The 15,556-nt window shown below is 39.6% G+C and overlaps 1 pseudogene; it reads right to left on the bottom strand.

The window, feature by feature from the left end:
• Positions 1–120: 120 nt before the first annotated feature.
• LOC146895512 (cyclin-dependent kinases regulatory subunit 1 pseudogene) lies at positions 121–2,371 on the bottom strand (annotated as a pseudogene).
• Between the last annotated feature and the right edge of the window lie 13,185 nt (positions 2,372–15,556).

The following is a 15,556-nucleotide window of genomic DNA, read 5'->3' on the forward strand; positions in this document are numbered from 1 at the left end:
GTTGTGGCATTGTTGGCTCAACTCAAGAAGCAAAGCAAGTTCCAGCACTTCAAACAGTGTATTGAACAAACATCCTTTAAATATCAACGTGAGAAATGAGAAATCAACATAATCACACCATCAAAAAATGGTAGGAAGCAAGGACATCTGTGTAAAGCTTGTGACTGAAAGGTGGCTTGCCAGCTTCATTTTTTTTTTTCGCTTCTTGGGTAGTGGCCACCAGAACAGTAAGATGTGAGGTTCTGATTCATGGATCATATAATGGACCCATTCCTGACTCTTCTAAACACCAAGATTTCTACATTCAGATTCAGACATCAAATGAGTTTTAGGGACCAGCTTGACTATGTCTTTGGGCAACATAACATGCCGGTACTTGAACGCCTTGTCTTCTTATTTGTCTAAATAGTAAATTTGTTTATGCAATGTGACTGTTCTGCTCGGCGGTGCTCAGCCCCATTCCACTGGCCTCCAGACAACCCCCATCAGCTCCAAGTCCAACTTTTTGACATTGTTTGTCAACATAGTCATCTAAAAAAATCCATGCCTTCAAACCAAAAATTGAGTTACAAGAAATTGTATTTTTCCCCAAACCCCAAACTTCAAAGTTTTGAATAAGTTTATGATTGGGGGGACTGAATTCAGAGTTACTCTGACTGTGCGTGGCTTGTGGTCTGTGAGCTAACACACCTGAAAGTGATCATCCCTGAATTGATGTACACAGGAGCAACAGTAAGTTGACTTAGCAGGAAGAAGTCCTGAAGTCACGAGATGAGAGGGTGGCGGGTGATGGGAAGAGTTTTAGTAGATGCTTTGAGTTTCTCTCCATTTAGTTTGATGTTAGCTTGCTGTGCATTACTTTTATTATGTTTAGATACGGTTCTTGTATCTCCAAGGCCTTTATCAGAAAGGGGTGTAGGATTTTGGCAAAGGCTTTTCAGCATCTAGTGACATGATCACAAGTTCTTTTTCTTTCAGCTTATTTACATGGTGGATTATATTGACAGATTTTCACATGTTGAACCATCCCTGCATCTGAGATGAAGCCAACTTAATCATGGTAGGTGGTTTTTAATATATTCTTGGATTTGGTTTGCCAGTATTATATTGAGTATTTTTGCATCAATGTTCATGAGGGTGATTGGTCTGTAATTCTCTTTCCTAGTAACTGTAGCTTCATATAAAGAGTTTGGCAATGTTCCCTCAGTTTCTATTGTGTGGATCACATTGAGGAGTATAATTATTGACTCTTCTTTGAAGTTCTGGTAAAATTCTTCGCTGCAATCATCTGGCCCTGGGTTTTTTGTTTGTTTTTTGGTTGGGAGACTTTTGATGACTGCTTCTATTTCCATAGAGTTGTAGGTCTACTTAAATTGTTTATCTGGTCTTGATTTATTTGTGGTATGTAGTAACTCACCAGAAAATTGTCCGTTTTTTTCAGATTTTTCAATTTTGTAGAATACAAGTTTTCAAAGTATGACCTAATGATTCTTTGCATTTCCTCAATGTCTGTTGTTCTTTCTTTTATTTTCTGATTTTGTTAATTTGGATATTCTCTCCCTGCCTTCTGGTTAGTTTGGATATGGGCTTGTCTATCTTATTGATTTTCTCAAAGAACCAACTCGTTGCTTCATTGATTCTTTGTATTGCTTTCTTTGTTTCTATTTTATTTATTTCAGCCCTCAATTTGATTATTTCCTGCCATCTACTCTGCTTGCATGAATCTCCTTTTTTTTGTTTCAAAGCTTCCAGGTGTGCTGTTAAGTCATTAATGTGAGCTTTCCTCATTTCCTTTGTGTAGGCACTTAGTGCTATGAACTTTCCTCTTAACATTGCTTTCACTGTACCCCAGAGATTTGGGTATGTTGTGCACTCTTTCTTGTTGAATTCTAGGAAGCCTTTAATTTCTTTCTTAATTTCTTCCTTGATACCAGGGCAATTCAGTTTAGCATTGTTCATTTTCCATGAGTTTGTAGGCTTTCTGCAATTAGTGTTGTTGAATCTGAACTTTAAGCCATAGTGATCCAATGAGATACAGGGGGTTATTCCAATTTCTTTTGTATCTGTTGATGTTTGCTTTGTGACCATGTGTGTGGTCAGTTTTAGGGAAGGTTCCATAAGGTGCTGAGAAGAAGGTATATTCTTTTGTGTTTGTGTTTGAATGAAATGTTCCATAGATGTCTATTAAATCTGTTTGAGTCATGATATTTATTCTCTTATTTTCTGTAGATTGGTGTCTGACAGACCTGCCCATTGATGAGAGTGGGGTGTTGAAGTCTCCTACTATTTGTATGTGGGATTTGAGATCCAATTTAGGCTTTAGTGATGCTTCTTTTACATATCTGGGTGATTTTGTATTTAGGGCATACATGTTTAGAATTGAGACTTCATCTTGGTGAATTTTTCCTGTGATGAGCATAAAGTGTCCTTCTCTATCATTTTGATTGATTTTAGTTTAAAGTCTATTTCATTAGATATAAGGATAGCTACGCCAACTTGTTTCTTAGGTCCATTTGACTGGAAAATCTTTTCCCAACTCTTTACTCCGAGGTAATGTCTGTCTTTGAGTTTGAGGTGTGTTTCTTGTATGCAGCAGAAAGATGGATCCTGTTTAAAAATAAAATAATGGGCTAGAGGGATGGCTCTTCTGTTAAAGGCTAGGCTCAAAATAAAATATTTGTTTTACTTTATGTCCATTGATGTTTTGTCTGCATGTGTATGTCTGTGTGAGAGTGTCAGAAGCCCTGGAACTGGAGTTACAGACCAGTGTGAACTGACATGTGGGTGCTAGGAATTGAACCTGGGTCATCTGAAAGAGCTACCAGTATTCTTAACTGCTGAGCCATCTCTCCACCCCAACATTTTATTTTTGAACTTCTATTTTTAGTACTTTTATGTTGTATATGTGCATGTGTATGTGTGTACCCACATGAGTGCTGATGATTATGGGGCCCAAAGGTATTGGATCCCCCTGGAGTTGGAGTTACAGTTGGTTGAGTGTTATCCAGGGTGGATAATAGGAACCAAACTCAGGTCCTCTGCAAGAACAATATGTGCTCTTAATTGTGGTACATCTCTCCATCCCGTTTCAATATTTTAAATATGTAAAAATCTAAAAAAATGGTAAGCAACTCCCACATGTACACATCTAGGCATAAAAATTCCATTTGTGATTTCTAATTATGATGTCTTTGGGAACTGTTGTCGAGTGTTTTGTATTGTGCAGGATATTCAAATGAGGAGAGTCACTTAAGAGATTAATTTTAAGTTTTTTGACAGCAGAGAGGGAGAGTTTCTGTGAACTGAACCTTGGCTCTCTGTTCAGAAGCATATTTGCCATTATACACAAAGGTTATATTTGGAGTACAAGTTCCTCATACCAAAGCCCCTTTGATCTATTTGAAATGTTCTCTATAAGAAATTATTACACCCCTACCCAGTCCTTATTGTGTACTGTCTGCAGTTCCCAATAACTCCAGGCCTCCAAACATGCCTGGATATTCTTGTGACTAAAGTAATGTCAACAACTCTAGGAATCATAAAAACAATCACCTTTCTCTATTATGATTTTTTTCAAGGTCTAGACGCCTTGAACAAACAACTAAAACATTTGACCATTACTCTACATACAGTGAGAAACAACTTTTTCATTCTCATACTTATCTAATGCTTTCCCTAGATACAATGACTACTAGATTTCCAATACATTTCCCCCTTTTGTTTGAGCTTTTTAATTATGTTGAAGATTATGCAGTCACACAGTAAAGATAGACTTTTCTCTATCGTGTTTTCTCACAATCTTATGTAGATAAATCAGAGGACATTTTTTACTAGTCATCTTTTTATTATTTTTTGATTATTATTGAATGCTACATTTTTCTCTGTTCCCCTCCTTGCCTCTCCCATCCCTTTCAACCCTCCCCCAAGGTCCTCATACACCAAATTTACTCAAGAGATCTTGTCATTTCCTACTTCCTATGTAGATTATATCTATGTACTAATTGTCTGGGATAGTGATTTGTGTGCTGCTTTTATGTGCTTTATGCTTAAAAACCACTTATGAGTAAGTACATGTGATAATTGTCTTTCTGTGTGTCTGGGTTACCTCACTCAAAATGATGATTTCTTGCTCCATCCATTTGTCTGCAAAATTCAAGATGTTTTTGGTTTTTTTTCTAAGGTGTAGTACTCCATTGTGTAATTGTACCACATTTTCCTTATCCATTCTTTGGTCGAGGCATATAGGTTGTTTCCAGGTTCTGGCTATGACAAACAATGCCGCTGTGAACATAGTTGAGTACTTGTCCTTGTGGCACAATTGAGCGTCCTTTGGGTATATACCCCAAAGTGGTATTACTGGGTCTTGAGGAAGGATTAAAGACTTATACCATCATGTCTGATCTGGTGGCTCTCTTGGTGTTGGTCTTGCTCACATGTCATCTTACTGTTTATCCCCACGGATGAATCCAAGCCCAGGGCAAGTGAAGACTCAATTTGTACAAACAGAAGAGGCTCAGGTTCTAGAGAGACCCACAAGATAAGAGTATAGTACTAGAACTTGATATAGACTGGGAAGAACCCCTAGAAAAGTCACTGCGGGCAGCAGGCACCATAACCACTTGTTTCCTTGGGCTTCCTGTACAATTGAATGCAAAGTGAATGTAATTTAGGTGAGGTGACTATAGCCTATAATGCCAGAACATGAGAGGCTGAGAAAGAGGACCACAAGTTTGAGAGCAGCCTTGACTACAGAGTGAGTCTTATGCTATTCTGGGCTATCATTCTGGCTTCCTTTCCATTAATGTGATAAAACAATCTGAACAAAAGCAACTTTGGGGAGAAACAACTTTTATTTCTGCTTATAGGTTACTGATCATCACTGAAGAAAGTCAGGGCAGAAACTCAAGCAGGAACTTCATGAGAAACCATAGAAGAATGTTGCTTGCTGGAGGGCTCAGACTCAAACTTAGTTTTCTCATACAGCACAGGACCATCTGTCTGGGAAATGACGCTTCCCAAAATTGGTTAAACTCTACTGCATTAATTAATAAGACAATTCCCCAAGATGTATCCACAGGCCAGTGTGACCTGGACAATATCTTTACTGAGAGTCCTTCCTCATTTAACTCTAGGCTGTGACAAATTGACACTTAAATATCTGTGGTAGCTTCAATGTAATTGGCCCCATAATCTCAAAGAAAGGGGTAGTATTAGGAGATGTGGCCTTGTTGAAGTAGGTGGGATCTTGTTGGAGGACGTCTGTCACTGTAAAGGTGGGATTTGAAGTCTCACATATGCTCAAGCCACACCCACTGAGAAAGATCATTTCTTGTTCTCTGCAAGTCAAGACATAGAAATCTTAGCTCCGTTTCCAGCACCATGACTGCCTGAACACCACCATGTTGCACCACGATGATGAGGGACTAAATCTGTGAAAATGCAAGGCACCACAATTACATGATTTTCCTTTCCAAGAGTTGCCATGCTCATGATGTCTCTGCACAGCAATAAAAACCACAATTTAGACAACTGCTTAAGACAGCTATGTTATTGCATAATTTTGTTGTATTAAAAAGTGTGGGGGTTGTGATGTGGCTCAGTGGTAAAGACTGACAAACTTAGGGACTTGATCTGTCCCTGGGAATCACATGGTGAGTGTCAAGAAATAACTCCTCAACATTGTCTTCTGACCTCCACATGCACCAAGGCATGACTCACCATTAAACAAGTAAATGTACTTTAAAGAAAATATAACAACTGATTGGAGTTTTCTGCTTTTCTATGGTGGACTATTAATATTTGCTAATTACTAAGAGAGCCCTTATCTCAGTTAATGGTCTAGAGCTTTAACTCATGAACCCAGATTATACTGGGTAAATGACCTTTCTGGATACACTCATTTCCCCTGCCCCTGGCTGCCTTGATATTAGTTGAGTTCAAACAGAGTAGGGAGGTGAAACGAACGTTTGTTTTCATTAGGGGTTTTTAAACTTTGCCTCCTGGAAACTCTGGCATGACACGGTGGACATGCGAAATGAAGCCAAACTTTGACAGCAAAAAGCCAACTGAGAGACTTTCTGTTAAAATGATGGTTTGTTTTTTTATGTTGAAATAGTTTTTGACAAAATACAATACCTATTTATGATAAAAGTCTTGGAGAGAGCAGGAATACAAGGAACACACCTAAACATAATAAAAGTAGTGTATAGCAAGTCAACAGCCAACATCAAACTAAATGGAGAGAAACTTGGTATGGGAGATCTTTCTGTCTATGTGCTTCTTTTTTTATTTTATTTATTTATTTAAATGGGTTTGTTTTGAAAGTTGCTGGTGGGAGAGGTCCAGAGAAAAAAGATGGATATGCTAATGGTGAAAGTGTCAAATAGGGCATTTGAGTCCAGCTGTTTGACATTGTGTGACAACCTTGTCATCTATAAAATCCATGTCTTCAAACCAAAAATTGAGTTACAAGAAATTGTATTATTCCTCAAACCCCAAACTTACAATGCCTCCAATAAGTTTATGATGGGGGGCTGAATTCAGTGTTACTCTTGACTGTGTGTGGCTTGTGGGCTGTGAGTCAACACTCCTGAAAGTGATCATCCTTAAACTGATGTACACATGAGCAACACTAAGTGGACTTAGTGTGATTAAGTCATGAAGTTGAGAGGGGATGGGGTAATGGGAGGACTTGGAGGGAGGAGAAAGTAAGATGGAATTGATCTCAATTCACTACTCATGTATAAAATCCACAAGAAAACAGAAAAAAATGTTTTCTTTATATTTTTAAAGGATACTTTGTTAGGTGGATGAGATATAAGAGTTTAATAGTATACACACATAATTGTTCAATATTAGATTTATATACAGAACTTTTGGGAAGACATAACTTTTTATTATTTAATGAATCATTATTAGTGTTTGAATGTGAGAGAGATACAGTGTGTGAGAGTGTGTGTATCGAGTGAGCATATGTTCTGTGCACTGGGTGTTCCTGCATGCATGAGAGTGTATGCGTGACTATGTGTGTGTGAGAATAGTGTGTGTGTGTGTGTGTGTGTGTGTGTGTGTGTGTGTGTGTGTGTGGTACATGCAGAGGCCAGTTCAGTTCCCATTGGAACTGATGTAAAAGCAAATGTGAACCACATGACATGGGTGCTGAGATCCCAACTCAGGTCATCTGTATCATCGGCAAGAGCTCTATGTGCTGAGCCATCTCTCCAGCTTCCTGAATTCTTTACAAACATATTTACTTCATACTAACTTATTTATGTGTGAGTGCATATGTGTGTGGGCTGTTGAGACCAAAAGACAGCCTGAGGGAATCTACTCCCTCATATCTTCCAATGGGTGTTGAGAATTGAACCCACGTTGTCTGGTTTGGAGACAGGTGACTTTAACCCTTGAGCTATTTTTCCAGACTGTAACATTGTATTTCAATGTTAATATGACAGCTGATATTAGAACTGTTTTCTTTGCTAAGCATACTTGAGCTTGGGTCGAGTCCAGCTTATCTTTGAACCCCTGTTTCTGGGTTTGTTTTGTTATTTGTATGGTTAGGATTTCTGATGAGTGGGGGGTGCCCTGATTCTCACATGAACGACATGCACATTTCCCTTTGGCATCCTCTCTTTTTGTAGGTTTGATTTGAAGCAAGTTCTAATATTGCTGAGCATGGTGTGCTCCTTATGAAGTCTCAGTGTTGATGTGATATTGTGGAATCTTTTGGCTTTTGGCTTTTATTATATATACACATACATATAGAGTCACCTAGGGTAAGCAAGCTCCCTAGCTAAAGGTCTCTAACAAGCGGATTAGATGTGTGTGGGTCTCTCACCTTCATGGATTTTTGTGTACCACATACATACCTGTGACTCTGGAGGCCAATAGGTGACCAAAAACTCCACACAAACGATTGTAAGTCAGCTGTGGGTGTTGGGAATTGAACCAAGGCCCATCTTCAAGAGCAGCCAGTGCTCTTAACCACTGAGCCATGGCTTCAATCCCAACATGGAGACTAGAACAGCCTGCTTGTCTCAGGGACTTGTCATGAGGACCACAGAAAGAATGTGAAGGAACTTACAAGCTATGAGGTGCTGTGTGCATGTCAGTGACAAGAGTCTCTGGGAAAAATTGGAAATTAACAATTTATGTGGACATCCTTGATGGTTTTCTTTGGTCTAAAATCTAAACCAGGGCATCATGGAATTCCTGCCTCCCCTTCCTCCAGCCCTCACTGTGGGCTTGCTGGAAGTCCTTATCTTGTCCCAGATTAGAAGACAGAGCTCCGAGCATTACCCATTTGGAAAGCCTGGAAAGAGCTGCTGTTTCCCCTACTAATCCTATATGGCATTGGGCAAGGCTAAGTCTGTGAAAGATGAAGACCCTGACATCTACAGCACAACCCCACACCTAAGTCTCAAGGACGTTGAGGAAGAGGAGACAGTAATATTATAAGAGTTAGAGGACCAGGAAGCCTACTATGAGATGGTGTCTCCCAAAAATGCTAGGAAGTAACACCCGTGAAATGACAACAATATTGTTACCTTAACAAAACCTGAACACTGACATCACCAATAGACACGCTAATAAGGACAGGGCAATCTCACAAGACCTCACCCCTAAATGATGATCTATAGGCAATTAATAACGGCTGAGAGAGGGAGAATTAATCTTCCCTAGTATGGGTCCCATAATTGATTGTACAGTACCAAGTGGTCATCCCTAAAAACATGCAAACAAGCCACATTAAATGGACTCAGCATGTCATTTTTAGATATTTATGCTTATATGTGTGTAATAATAATAATAATTAAAAAGAAATCATAATATTGAGATGGAGTGGAGAAATGAAAGGAATTAGAGGGAAGAGAGAAAGGGTGATGATGCATTTTTTATTAAAAATTGAAAATAAAAAAGATGGAGACTGTGAGTTTTGCAGCCACATGATCTCTTGGATTCTTATTGCATTAGAGATTAATTATTTAACCTGAGATGAATATTTATCATTTGGAACATAGTTTGTTCACTTGTAATAGAGCAATACTCATGGGTCTGAGGAATGGATGATATAAATTAACGTGAGCAAAGTACATAGAACAGTAAACTTTAGATATCATTGTCTGATGTAAGCTTTGTTGGTATTGGGTGTACATGTGTGCATGCACCTGTGGTTGTGTGATCTTCCACACTCTTTACTCAAGTTGAGAAAATAATGTAATCTTTAGACCACAAAGTCACAATGGGTAGAAGACTTCTCTATAATCCTTTCTTCTTAGTACTCTGTCCTACAATCAGGAGCTCTTGGAGTCTGGTTGAGCTGGAGGACTTGGGAGATCCTGAGTGGTAAATAGGACCAGAGTAATGAGAAAGACCTGGGTGTCAGAAACTTCTCCAGGAACTATGAAGCCTTAGTTAGGCCCATGGCCAGCTATCTGCCCTGCTCATCACAGGACATGGCCAGAGCGCTTGGAATCCATGCCAACAGTCATCACCTGGTCAGTGTGTCGGACAGGTGTATGCTTTATCACATGCACATGATTTTTCTCTACAGGGGAAATAACAAATAAATACATGGTTTTGGGTACTGTTTTAAATTTTTATATTATTTATACTTTCTATGTGTGTCTGATGTGCCATAGCATGCAAGGCGGGGAGGTCAGACCGCATCCTGCAGGAGTTGATTCTCTATTCCCACCATGTGGGCCCAAGAGTCAGCTTCAGGTCATCAGGTTTTGGCAGCAAGCACCTTTACCAGCCAAGCCGTCTCACCCACCCAAAGTGTTACCAATGCAGCCTCAACATTTTGTATTTGGGATTTTTTCCTCTGCTAAAGAGAATTGAATCTAGGGCATCATGCATGCTGCTCATGTGCTCTACTGAGGTACATCCCCAGGGAATTTGCGTTGCTTACATCCACAGAAGGGAATTATATAGAGAACATATAGATATAATACTGCATACTATAATATATAACTGTAAAAATACTGCATATAATACTGTATATTTAAAAATCTATAGTTTCTCTCTACTGATTTTCTTATTGAAGGGCAATGTAGGTTTGTTTTTTTTTTTGTCAACAGGGCTGGGCTCACTGAGATCAGTTGAAGAGGCAGAGGAGGGATCATACAAACAAGGGGGTCAGGAGCATGATGGGAAAAACCACAGAGACCGCTGAGCCGAGCTAGTGGAAGCTCAGGGACTATACACAACTCGGGAACCTGCACAGGACTGAACTAGACCCTCTGAATGTGGGTGACAGTTATGTGACTTGATATGTTAGGGGGGCTGGCAGTGGCACCAGGACCTGTCCCAGGTGCATGAACTGGCTTTCTGGAGCCCATTCCCTTTGGTGGGATACCTTCTTCAGCCTTGATACAAGGGGAAGGGGCTTGATCCTGTCAAATCTTGGTATGCCAGAATTTGTTGGCTCTCCAAGGAAGGCCTTGCCCCCTCTGAAGAGTAGTTAAGAAGTGGGAAGGGGGAGGCTGGAGGGCAGGAGAAGGAGGAACTGGAGTTGGTATGTAAAATAAAATAAATTTCTTCAATAAAAAAATTAACAAACAAAAAAGAGAACATGTATTTGCAATACTGTATATTAAAATATACAACTATAAAAATGCTGTATATAATGTTGTGTATTTAAAAACCTGGAGTCTCTGTCTACTGATTTTCTTTTTGGAGGGCTATGTGGTTTTTTGTTTTTTTTTTTTAAATTCAGTATCTATCACTGTATCGCAGGTTAGCCTCAAACTTGCTACATGGCTGAGAACGGCCTTGAACTTCTGATCTTGCTGTCTCTATCTCTGGAGGGCAGGGATTAGAACCACCACCTGGTGGAGTAGGAGGGCCTTCTGTTACTTTCATTATTACTATGTGTTACTTTCATTGGTCAAATAAAGAAACTGCCTTGGACTTTTGATAGGACAGCAGCTTAGATAGGCGGAGTAGACCAAACAGAGTGCTGGGAGAAAGAAAGCAGAGTCAAGCAGATCATGGCTCTACTCTCCGAGAAGGACGCTGGTTAGACTCAGCCCGGTAAGCCACAGTCAAGTGATCATACAGATTATTAGAAATGGGTTAAACGAATATGTGAGAGTTAGCCAATAAGAGGCTAGAACTAGGGGCCAGGCAGTGTTTAAATGAATACAGTTTCTGTGCAATTATTTTGGGTAAAGCTAGCTGGGAGCCAGGTAGCAGGAAGTGGTCGCAGCTCCTTTTTACAACAGATTGGCTGCCCAACGTGGTTAACTAATGACACGTAAAACCTGAGAGGGCTTTAAAAGGAATTCTAGACTCAAATATAGAAAGAGTTTAACACAGCTTTTTGCTGTTTACTGGTGGGGTGCCATAGAGAGATTTCCTGATTCAGCAATAGCAGCAGAAAAAAGCCATGCCATTTTAAAACGCAGCTTTCTGGGTCCTGCCGCTGGTGCAATCTCTGGCTATGGAGCATTTCTGGGCCCGGATGTTTGTGTGCCCACTCAGGGTCGGGAAAAAACCCCAACATGCCCGTAGCTCAACTCTTCCTGCCTGAGTATGCAGCAGAATCAGGTCTACTAGAAAGTGGTAGTTTTGAAATACCAGTTTCTAGGCTGTGCTGCCAGCGCGACCTCTGGCTCCTGCGGGAGACGGAGCATTTGAATGGGCTTTTGTGAGTAAAATGCTATGGCTTGCTTGATGGCAAACTGGACTCGCTGTGTGCCTGAAAGGGGAGCACTACATGTGGCTCAGAGGCACAAATGACTCAGAGGCACAAGCAGCTCCACCATGCTAGCAGTGCCATGCACAGGGCTCAGAGGCACAAGTGGAGAGCCTCTGTAATGCTAAACTGTGCTGATCTCAGGCAGAAGCCATCGTAATTATCATAATAACAGCTCAGTTAATGTTTAGACTGGGCAGTAAACAAGAGGTACTGTATTACCCCTACATGATGCAAGTTAAGTTATTAAGAAGTGCTTAGCATTTTAAGAAGTACTCCTGGATAGTAAAGAATTACAGATTCACAATAGGACAGATTCAGACATAAAAGACCTCTAAATGGGTCATAGTGTTAAACAGACATACGTAGGCTTGGGAGAGAGAAGAAGAAGAGTATTAAAAAGTCATAAAGTAAAGTTAGTGCTTTAAAAAAGAAGGTAAGGTCTTCAAAGAAACAATACAGATAGTTATAGATTAAAAGAAGTAAAGAAAAATAAGCCACGTAAAGATGGAAAATACACAGAGAGTCTGGATTATGTTTATTGTGTTTTCTTTGAATTTTTTGACGGTGAAGGAGCTAAGTACAGAAAAACATTTCATTGTATGGGCTGCCAAACTAAACCAACATATATGTTCTAAAGGTATAATGACTTCAGAATTTGGGTCTAAGGATATGATGCTTTGGGAAAGAGGTTCTTCTGTTTTCACAAAGGATGAGACCTATGAATTACATTTAGACCAATATGGTATGATAGACCACACCCTCCTGAAAGGTTGCTGTGAACACCCTCAAAAAATTACTTTGCTCAACTGCTGACTGAGAGGAACCTAGCACACAGGATATACCATGAAAGACCTGAATAACAGCATCCCAATACAGCAGGAAGCAGTTTGGAGAAAAATAACTGCACCCATATTTCCAAATATTGTTTAGAAATGTTCTTTTACATTTAAATGGGGATATGATATAGATATGAATAATTTGCATTGGTATGGATTTTAAGGTCAATTTTGTTATATGTATATGTATTTCTGATCTTGATGAAGGTATTGTGATTGTGTAGTTCATTTTAAAAATGTAATGTATAATTAGGAAATATAGGTTGTTAATGGATAATCACCAAAAATAATCAAGCTTGTAGTCATGTTAGTTAGATTTTCTAGATATATATATAGATATATTTCAGTTAGATAGGCATTCTTCATATCTTTCAAAGACTACAGAATATGGCATTTTAAATGTTTTAATAACTTAGAGTTTTCATGACAATGAGACACGTCTGCTCCTGGCAGCACCAACTACTTCAAGAGGAAGATGGGCATCAAAGAGGCTTCTTATGGAGTTTGTTAGCCATTTGGGCAAGAAACTGCTCTTGCCTGGACTGTTGCATAAACTGGACACAAAGAACCCACAGAGAGAGGACTGCTGAACTTGCCTAAATGTAAGATGATCCTTCTGGGTTCCTGATTCATGAAAGAATCTGCGAGATATTCTGCAGGATACAAAAGAAAGTGACTGAACTGTCTTTGATATTTCCTGCTTCATGGAAATGTCTGCTGGATACTATGGGTCTGTAAGCTGAAGATGGATGCCCCAATGGAACAGAATAACTTTGGTTACTGTACAGGCAGCGAGATGTCTCTGTCATTTCAAGAATTTGGAAGTTGCTTATTTCTTGTCTGCTTAGGTAATATTGTATCCTTCTGGAGTCTTTGATGGAGTTGAAGAATAAATAGATATTTATAGTTTTCCTTAGTTATGATAAAAGATAAAGTAAATATAAATATTGTAACTGTACTTCTTGCTTGATAACTGTTTTGCTATATATAATTTTACTATGTTAAAATGAAAGCCTTTCTGTTTTATTTAAACAGAAAAAGGGGGAATGGAGTAGGAGGGCCTCTGTCAATGGGTTACTTTCATTGGTCAAATAAAGAAACTGCCTTGGACTTTTGATAGGACAGCAGCTTAGATAGACAGAGTAGACAAAACAGAGTGCTGGGAGAAGAAAGCAGAATCAGGCAGACGCCATGGCTCTACTCTCCAAGAAGGACGCTGGTTAGACTCATTCCAGTAAGCCACAGTCAAGTGGTCATACAGATTATTAGAAATGGGTTAAACGAATATGTGAGAGTTAGCCAATAAGAGGCTAGAACTAGGAGCCAAGCAGTATTTAAATGAATACAGTTTCTGTGTAATTATACTGGGTAAAACTAGCTTGGAGCTGGGCAGCAGGAAGCGGCTCGCCATTCCTTTTTACAAGAAACTGGCCCTGTTCTGTGGTGCTGATGATCCAGCCTAGGGCTTTGTGAGTACTAGGCGAGAACTCTCTCAACTGAGCTACATCCCCAACACAGAATGCCATTCTGTACTTATTTTTATTTAATAAATTTTGTTGTCTGACACAATGTATATAATGCATTCTGGCCAATTTCTCCACTCTCACTCATTTCCCTCCCACCCTTGTCAATCTTCCTTTTTCCCTGCAAATCTCTTTCCCATATTTGGGATTTCTTCTGTGTCATATAGACTTTAACTAGTGCCATCTGTGTGACCGTGGGTTTAGATATGTCCACTAGAGCCTGTGTTCTCACCACTCCCTACACAAATGCATACAATGCCTCCCCCTCACCCAGAAGCCGTGTCAACAGTTCAGCAGTAAGTGGTAAGGTCTCTCTCTTCTCATAATGACCACTAGCATGGAGCAACAGGTAATGAATTTTGGTGTATTGAAGGACCAGAAGAATTTTGTTTCGTTGTTGGATTTTGTTCCCCAAGACAGGGTCTCATGTGAGACTGGCTGGTCTCAAACTTCTTATGTAGCTTTCAACTTCCTCTTTGAACTTGGGATCCCCCTGCCTCTACTCCCTGAATCTGGGATTACAGAAGTGCACCACCAATTATGTGGTGCTGGGGATGGAGCCAGGGCTTTGTGACTGCTGAGCTGTCACTCTCCCAGCTGATTCTTACCACTACTCCTGGATTTTCTTTTTCACAAACAAGCATCAGTGGTATCAAATAAAAATAAAAACTTCAACCAATACATCAGCTTTAAGCAATTAATCAGAACATGAATACACACATATTCATATATTGCATGATTTAGCCATTCACAGTGTAGTTTTTAAATGTTTTAAATGTGATTCTATGTGGTTATACAAGCTACACAGGCAGTGAGTTTTAGAACATTCTCATCACTCCAAAAAATTCCTCTAACGTTTACTAGCAATTAATCAAAGAGATTTTAACACATAATTGGAACCTGCTCGACCCAGCCACCCCTCCCAACTCAAGTTGACAGTACTGAATGACCATTATATTACATATTGGTGACTGTTGTCCAGAATATTCTCACAATCTAGTAAAGGTGCTGTGCAGGAAGACCCTCAGTGCTGGCTAGAGGGAAGGAGATGCATGTGAAGGAGACATACCTCAAGAGAAGTGGTTTTATCTCTTAGGGGCAGGTGAGAACAGATTCAAAGAGACTCTTTTTTTTCTGAGTTGAGTTCTGAAAAACAATGAAGTATCTTTCAGGGAGGGAGAAAGACTTTCTGTAAAGATCTGCAAACAGATAGCACAATTTTGGCTTTACTTCTTGTGTTTTTGAAATAAGCCAGGCTTGGTGAAAGGGTATTTCATGTCAATGAATTTGCTTAAATATTTGATTTTTAAAAAAGAACCTTTGGTCTTCCTGAAGTGAGAACATTGTGTATTGATTACACACAGAATGTTTACTCACAGAAGGTCAAATAGGCTATGATGAACTTCATATTCTGTCAAGGCTAAGAGGAGACCAAAGTCCTGGTCATACACAGACCTGGACCACATCTTCCCAGGGTATAAACACCCCAGGCT

This window comes from Myodes glareolus, chromosome 2, assembly GCF_982192425.1.
Source record: "Myodes glareolus chromosome 2, mMyoGla1.1, whole genome shotgun sequence".
Classification (NCBI taxonomy): domain Eukaryota; kingdom Metazoa; phylum Chordata; class Mammalia; order Rodentia; family Cricetidae; genus Myodes; species Myodes glareolus.